At 43.4% G+C, this 8377-nt stretch overlaps 1 long non-coding RNA gene across 1 annotated transcript; it reads left to right on the forward strand.

Annotated features, from left to right (window-relative positions):
- Positions 1–346: 346 nt before the first annotated feature.
- LOC113037168 (uncharacterized) lies at positions 347–6639 on the forward strand. Its single transcript, XR_003274595.1, has 3 exons — positions 347–457; positions 3448–3898; positions 6613–6639. It is a non-coding gene; the product is annotated as an uncharacterized LOC113037168 (long non-coding RNA).
- Positions 6640–8377: the final 1738 nt, after the last annotated feature.

The following is an 8377-nucleotide window of genomic DNA, read 5'->3' on the forward strand; positions in this document are numbered from 1 at the left end:
GTTGCTTTTTTGTTTGTGTTACTCGTGTATTAATTACGCAACGGGGGGCGAAATTAATTATTCAGCATTTATCTTATCTGGAAACCTATAAGCAGTGTATAAACTCACATACGGACTTGATTGTGTAGCTTTTGATTTTGTTCTTTTGTTTAATTTGATTGCTTCTCCTGATTCGTTTCCAGCTGGGTCTGCATCTCCTAAACACTCTGATCTTTGTCCCGCTGGTTTGTGTTCTTTTCAATGCTTTTTAATTGGATGGCGGCCATTTTTTTTTCATTGCGTTCCACGATGCTTTTAATGCGCTGCTGTTTCTCCTTGAAGACATTCACTGCATGTTTTTGCTCTGCAAGTTTAGAGTCGCAGCACAGCACATGAAGACTGTCTGTTGGAGATGTTCACGTTTGCAGAGCATTGTTTACAATCCTGTAAATCTTCACTGATTGCTGCTATCGTTCAGGTAGGTGGTTGGGTCATGTGTATGTATGTTGTGTGTATATATGTGTGTGTGTGCATGAATGTGTCTAGTAGCCCCGCAGCAATTTCACCCCACGTTAGATGTGATGGATCAGCCACACGCTGCCACACACCTTAGAGCTGCAGGTGTAAAAAACAGTCAACACATGTATCAAGGAGCCACAGAGAGCAGCGTGATTCTGCAGGGCTGATGCAAGACGACAAGGGAATAATAATGAAACACAGCTGCTGTTTTGCCACTGACCTGGATTGATACAGTACAAAGAGAGACACAGACGAGCTCAATCCTCCAACACAGCTGGTTCTCCGCTGAAACAAGCTGCCTCTAATCCCATTTGTCAACTGCAAAGATGCGCTTCGATTTTAGGGTCGTGGCGCCCAACAGCAAATTCAAACGCGTCTAAATGGCAGCCGTCACCACTCGGGATGGCTTTCCAGATGCGCGTGTTTTCGCGTGTAAGCCCAGACGTATAGGTCAGCACAGTTTACGAGCGATGTGCTTTGGACTGTCAGCGTAGCTTACTGTAATAAGACATCACAAGCATGTGCACGGCGCATACAAACATGAGTTTATCCCCTTTCTGCCACAGAGGCCTCAACATTAAAAGGGGCTCGATCGCTCACTGTACATCTCTGCCTTTGTGCGTGAAGGCAGCATAAATAATACACATGATCAGTTTCCTTATTGTTTGTCTTTGATGCAGCAGCAGCCTCCTTCTGTCAACCTGGCTTCTCTGCCTCGTCTTTGTTGGCTTTGATGCACATTTAACGAGGTTGTACTCAGTCATTCGGCATGTTAAGTGGATGCCACTGTGCGCTGTATACTCAGTGGATTGTGCGAGTGAGTCTTGTGTACTGGGGGACCGCTGGGTTTTGTTGTTGATGTGTCTCTGTCCTGGCAGTGGCAAACAATACCACAGATCTGTGTGAAGAAGGAGTCCAGGGTGCCTCTTTTGTGAGAGCTTCACCCTGAAACAGAATTTTTTAAACTATCCATGCTGTGATCTTGGACTTTATATTTCTCTAAATAAACAAGCTAGTTTTAGTTGTTGCAAACTGAAATTAGGCGCTAATCTGTGATCGACGCGCTGCCTTTTTTCCTCTGCAGAGACAGATTAAAGCTTTGGCTCTTGTTTGCTTGCTGGGCCTGTTTACACTGTCCAAGTTCTTTTAAAGCCTCTCGCGTTTTGTGCAGATCCCCCCTTTAATGTGTTTTCCCTGGCTGAGACTGTGGCACAGAAAGCACACAGATGATAACTGATGATAGGAGCGTGAGTCATTCCATGACCTTCCAAGCATTCAACTCATTTGACTTTGATGTGTAAAGTAGACCAATGAATGGAGCAGCGGCTGCGCTTTAATTTTGGTCTAAATTACAAACTCGAATGAGTAAAGCGTTAAGTGAACAAAAGCAAGGTGCAAGGGGCCCACTCATTTTCCCGTGACACAACAGTGCCACCTACTGGTGTCTACGTGTGACTATGTGTAATTGTGAGTCCTAGGAAGCGTTTGATTTTCTTCCTTTCACGTTTTTTCTCTAATGTTTGTTCATGAGTGTCTCAATGCTTCTGTCTGTGCGCTAAAACTCCACTTTACAAAGTTTTGAAAGCATGTAACGCTCTGTGTTGTGAGCACTCACTGCTTTCTTTGTGTTTTTCACCCTGAAAAAATCTGAAGTGCTTAAAGAAAATTCCCCCTGATTGAAATCGAGAATCTGTGAATATGTGCACATGCAGTATCTGCACAGCGTGAGTTCAAAGGTCAAGTGAACTCTAATAGATTGATTAGAAATAGGATGCACAGATGGGGATGGGAGCACGCTGATTGATTGACAGCCTTTAATTGTGCAAACAGACGGCGCTGCCTTTTCATGAGACCTTCGATTTCATCATATTCTGAGGCACACGTGGGTTTGTGTCGAAGCATTAGTGTGTTTGCACATTTAAAAGCTTAATTAATCAGCGCCCTGCTGTTCCCTCTATCCTCTCTAACTTTGCTATCTGTAAGCTGAGCTAATATAACTGGACTTTGGTGGACGATGACTTTTTTCCTTCTTTTTTGTTGTAGTTTTGCCTCGATTACACGATCAACATGTGATCGAAGAGCAGACTTCCAGCTCTAATTCCAGGGGTTTAACAGAAGTATTGCTTTCAATAAAACACTTTCATCCCTATAGACAGATTTAAATCCACAATCTCTTCTTTTCACCAAGATTTCCAAGAGCTGGACACCACAGAAAGGAGGGAGCGACTTTTAAGGAAAAGTCACGTGACATAAATAAGGAAACTCTGAAGTTGAGCTTCGTAGGTGTTCACGTTTCACCTGAAATATAATGGAGTGATACTATTATTAACTGTAACCTCTGAACATCAGTGAATTTCTGATTGCAAGTTCAAAAATAAACCCATAACTGAAAGTCCAAAGAAGGCAGGAAATCACGAGGAGTACTGGGAGATGTGTTCGTAGTCGAGCAGCCAGTGACAGTGACAGCCAAATGCCTTCCTGTAACTTTCACTTGCAGTGCTGTTGCTAGGCTGCCTAAATTGGCCTGTTGTTTCCTCATCCGTCAATGTTACTGTAACAAGAGCAACGCATGCAAATCATTGCCTGGAGCAAGCAGAATACAGTTTTCCTCTTATCTCTCTTCACTGGTCCCCAGATTCCTGGTAAATGAGATTAAATCATCACGAATCAACAGTCTTCACAGCCTGAATCTTATTATGTAATGATTGAAAACCTATGAAATCCCTTGATGCTGTCTCCATCAGGGAAATGTCTTATCAGGCACCAAGCTTCACTCCCTGTGCTTCAGATGTGTGCTACTTTTGTCAGCCAAACACAGTCACTGAAATGTCATTTATTCCACATGCTGATCTTTTCCCTCTCAAAATCAATACTGCACACTGTGCTTAATTCAAAGAGGCAATACAAATGTTTTTGTCTTAACGCATAAATCGCTTTCCTCACCAACAGACCACATGAGGCTTCAGCACTGTGTGAGGAGGTGGTATCAGGTGCTCTCTTCCTTCCTCTTTACCTTCAGTTATGTCACCACTAACTGCCACCTCCAGAGCTTCTCAGAGGATGCAGGCTTCGTTGGACGTGGACCTGAGGCGAAACGATCTTGAGCATAGGAAGGTTATCACACACTCACTCTCATCTGGCCTGCACATCAGCACCTGCACATCAGCACCAGCGTATCAAAACAAGATGTTGGTTGATTTCTGGAGAAAGCCAAGCTCATCGGTGCGCTCGGTCTCGGCTTCCTCCACAGAATTTCTCCACAGGTTGGACTGGTGCAAATTGCCAGGTGATAACAGATAACACTCGTGCTCTGCTCAAGAAAGGCCAAAGTTGGCTCCCTCTGCTGGACAGGCTGAGCTCTTCTGAGATGTGCAGGACAGTACTGAAGAGCTTTCATGACGTAGGTCCTTCATCTCCTCAGACTGTATAATACCCACACAGGATAAAGGTGTTTAAAAAATGCATGTGTGTTATCATCACTCTCACTGTGCTATATGTACATATTGTTTTACTTTATTTTACATTTTATAGAAACCATCTGTACATAGTTTAGTATTGTGGCCATTGTGCACTATTTGTACTTTATATCTCTCATTCACTGCTTCTTCCTCCTCCTCGTGCTCCTGTAACAAGGGAATTTCCCCAGTGTGAGATTAAATAAAGTCTATTTGATGTGATAGACATAGAAATAAACATTAATCACACAGTGTTTCAGGTATAGAGTAATTACACCATCAGCTGTTGGTTGATTTCCTGCTAGCCTTGCTCTGACTCTACAATAATAAACGGGTTCTTATGTCGCACTTTTCTATGCTGGTTGAGCTTCAAACCCTTTGGTGCAACATGCCTCGTTCACACTTAGATTAATGTAACAGAGAGCAACTCTGGGTTCTTTATTTTGCCCAACGATACTTTGGCATGCCAGGAAGTGAACCACCAACCTTCCAGTCAGAGGATGGCCAGCTCTACCTCCTACTGAATTTCCCGGAGGATAAAGTTTCATCTAATCTATCTAATCTGAACCACAGGCAATGACCAGCAGATCACAGGCATCCAGTATCTTTTGTTGATGTCATATGAATATGATGTGATATCCAAAGTGCGATTTACCTCTGAGAAACGCTCCTCCTCTCCTCGTATTACTGACCTGCTGCCAATTAACCTTTTAAAGCTACGATAATTAATTAGATTTGCAAATCATTGCATTCTGATATTATTATTATTAAGTCACAGACATTTAATCCCATATTATATTAGATATTAGAGAATAATCCCACACTGGGAAAATCCACGTTACAGTAGTTCACCGGTCAGGAAGAAAAGGGGAATTTGGGCTCTAGTTGTTGTCTGCGTGTCTTGGGCGGCTCTGCTTTAGTGTTTCTTTGAAATAGTTGAAAATAGCTGCCTGCCTAATATAGAGAACAACATTGGTATTCTTGATACAGTGCACTGGGCTGCTGGGACACGCTGGGTCCTGATATTGCATGTACTGCAGATAAGAATAGTTAGACACGTACCACTCACCTAAATGTTATTGCAAACCAATCTGTCTCCATGGCAAAAGCACTCCTGGTGGCAGTGGCCTTTCCCTTTTTCATCAACAGCATGCACTCTTAATATATATACAACAAAAACCAAGGCAGCTCCAGGGATGTCAGTGTGATCGAGCATCATTGGCAGAGGACGTCTGACGTGCAGAGACGCCGCTCGGCGGCCCACAGGTCCAAACTGGATGTGCCACTGTCCTCGTGCAAAGCGGCTCGCGGGTTACACATCCACGTCTTTCGTCTGTGTTTGGGAGGACGTGAGCAAACAGAATTGTTTTAAAGAGTTCCCTTTTTTAGATCACAGCAGTGTCTTTCCTGAGTGGCATGCATGTGCTGAGCGTTGGTGTGTTATTAAGCATGATGACTAAAGCCGGAGAACACCCAGTTCTCTCATCAGTTCATGTTTCCGATGCGCCTGTCTGTCAGTGTCACTGCAAAGAGACATGCTTTCCTTCCTCCTGTTGCATTACAAGAAATGCGCTGCTGTGTGAGAGCGGCACACTGAAATAACTGCCATTAGGACCCACACACTCTAACCCCGATGGCGAATGCATTATAGATGGCCACTTCACAATGTGTCAAATCATATCTTGATTTGCATGTGTATCACACATTTGATCTTCTTCAAGCAGGAATAACAACCAAAGCAGAGAGATCTGAGAGATTTTCAGCGCTAGAAGAGCGAGAGACATGGAGCTCAGCACTAATGAAGACGTCTTTCTGCTGAGGTTCAGAAATGATGTTGGGCTTGTGATGTTTTCCACAGCGAATGTGTTTGTGCTACAGAGCAGACTTCGCCTGTTCAAATGAATAGCAAAGGATGCTTTGCAGTGAGCGTGTGCTACTTCCCTGACTTTGTTTTTCAAACCTAAAATGAAATATCTGCAAAAGCCAGTGTTTAACAGCGATGACACCTACACCTCTGTAAATGCACAAAAGCCATCTGTTAAGTCCGTAGCAATGCCGGCAGTCTTGTATCCAGAGCACATCGAAGCACAAGCTGTGGGAGTGGTAATAAGCCTCTCAGCGTTTGCCAACACTGTTGTGTTGTACTTTGTACAATTAGTGCAGATAATTTCATTCATGGTTTAGTCTTCTGTCTACAGGAGCTTTCTTGGAGCCTGCCAGGAGGATTTACTCTAATCTATGGGTCTGTCTGGGATGCTACCTGGGTGCATTGTGACAAACGATTAATGCACAGCCGAATGTAGTTCTTAGAGACACTGGTCAAAATAAAATAGAGTAAAACATACAGTGAAAGACCAGAACACAAATCACATACACACTAAGAGCAATTCGCCTGTTTAACCATTTATGTCAGAGAGCAGAGCTGTCGTGGTCTGGGTGGTTTTCCACAGCACCCTCAGCTTCCTCCCCCACTGGGTGGAGTCTTTGTGTTTCCTCACCCTGATTGGCAATCATACCAGCAGTATTTTATGACCGGCGCACTCAACTGGTCGGACGCCAGAATTATCGTTGCCAACTTTAAGTCAGTTCTCGGCCTCTCCGTCAATTCATTGGTGACTCATCATACGTATTAATCGTAATCTCCTGTTTTTCTCGTCAGCCTCGGAACCCACACCTACCAAAGCTCTCCTGCGATACCAGTTTGCTGCCGCCGGGAAATCACTCGTCTCGTGTCGGAGCTAGCCACTCTGCTCCTGCCTGCCTCCCTTGCATTGCATGCAGCACCCACCTGGACCTGCTCCTGCCTCCCCCTCTCCACGCAACCCTCACCTGCAAGTTTGCCCTGGCCCGCCACAGTTATCCCCTGCCCAGTACCTGCACTCCATATCCCCTGCCATCGTAGTTATTATTCACAGTATTTTCTCTCGCCTCAGACATCTAGTCTTATGATTCATTGATTCTAGTCTGCACTTCTTGTTAGCTTTTTGAACATTGTAAAATAAAAATCTCGTTTTCGTTACACTTCACCCCTGGCCCTCGCGGGTTTGAATCTGCACTTGAGTTCATTCCATTTCCACGGGCCACTGCGCCTGACAAGAGCGTGGCGTCGTCTTCAATCACAATTATCTTGAGTTTGTCTAGTCCAGCCTCCTCACGTTACCCTCCAATAATCCTTCGACATTTCTCACACCTGAGTTTTTTTCCCAAACCTAAAATACCAACATCGTTTTCTCATTTATCTGGACTGTAAACAGGCTTTTATGCTTCTTCGATCTCACTGAGCACGTAACCAAAATGAAACATAAACCTTTAAACTGAGGACAACCGTCTCTACCCAACCAACCCGGTTACCCGAGCATTTGTATTCCACCGGTTTCTTTACAGTTCAACATACTAATTAATCCTGTTTGACAAGCAGACGGGATTATTGCGTTTCCAGTCACACTCTGATCAACTCATCCAAAGAGGCTACACACACTCCAACGTGTCCGGCTAAGTGTGCAGTGTTTGCCTGTCCCAGTGGGATGGAGCGTCTATGAATTTCCACTCCTGGAAATTAGTCGTAGTTTTACTATCTGTGTGCACACTCGCATAGGCCACAGAGATTTCAAGAATTTATGTGAAGTCCTGATCAAATTTAAACTGGTGGACTGCTCGTACTGGGACTTTCTGCCCAGTCAGCTTTTTGATTGGGAAACGTCCTGCCAACTTTCTTTACAGCAGCGATTGTATGTCAGCGCCAACAAGAGAGACAAAGTGTATGTGTACTCAATGTGTAAACACTCTGCTGCAACTTTTCCACTGACGGGTCAAAGAGCAAAGGGCTGTTTGAGGCCGATGGCCGTGGGGGGCACGTACTGTCCCATCTGAATCTGTTACAACCCTTTGAAACCTCTGGGATTCACCAGTTAATTCCCAAAAGTTTGAATCCATCTAATCTGCTAACCTGACATTTCTTTATTTGTTAGTTGATTTATTTAAAAAATGCTGGAATGATGCTTCCATGAGTTTAATCCATAAACAACATGTTTTATTTCATGTTCTACAGCTTTATTATGTAACTTGTTTTTTACATTTTTTATTGTTTTTAAGTGTTTTGGTGTTTTTAACTTGTATTGATATGCATCAGTTTTATTTATTTATCTCTTTATTTTCAAATAGCTGTACAGCACTTTGTTTGAAAGCGCTTCATAAATAAAGTTATTATTATTACTAACTTAAGCAAAGTGTTTTTAACAGTAATTTAGTCAAATATTAAAATGCTTCTGTGAAGACTGGTAGCCGTTACAAATATTTCTATAATGTAAATAATGTTTTCAATCGTGATCCTCAAAATGACATCATTACAGTGGCATCATCTCACAAGCAGCTGCCGTTATATAACTGTCAGGTTGGTGATATTGCCCATGAACAGTAGCTCCCAG

This window comes from Astatotilapia calliptera, chromosome 15 (genome assembly GCF_900246225.1).
Source record: "Astatotilapia calliptera chromosome 15, fAstCal1.2, whole genome shotgun sequence".
Classification (NCBI taxonomy): domain Eukaryota; kingdom Metazoa; phylum Chordata; class Actinopteri; order Cichliformes; family Cichlidae; genus Astatotilapia; species Astatotilapia calliptera.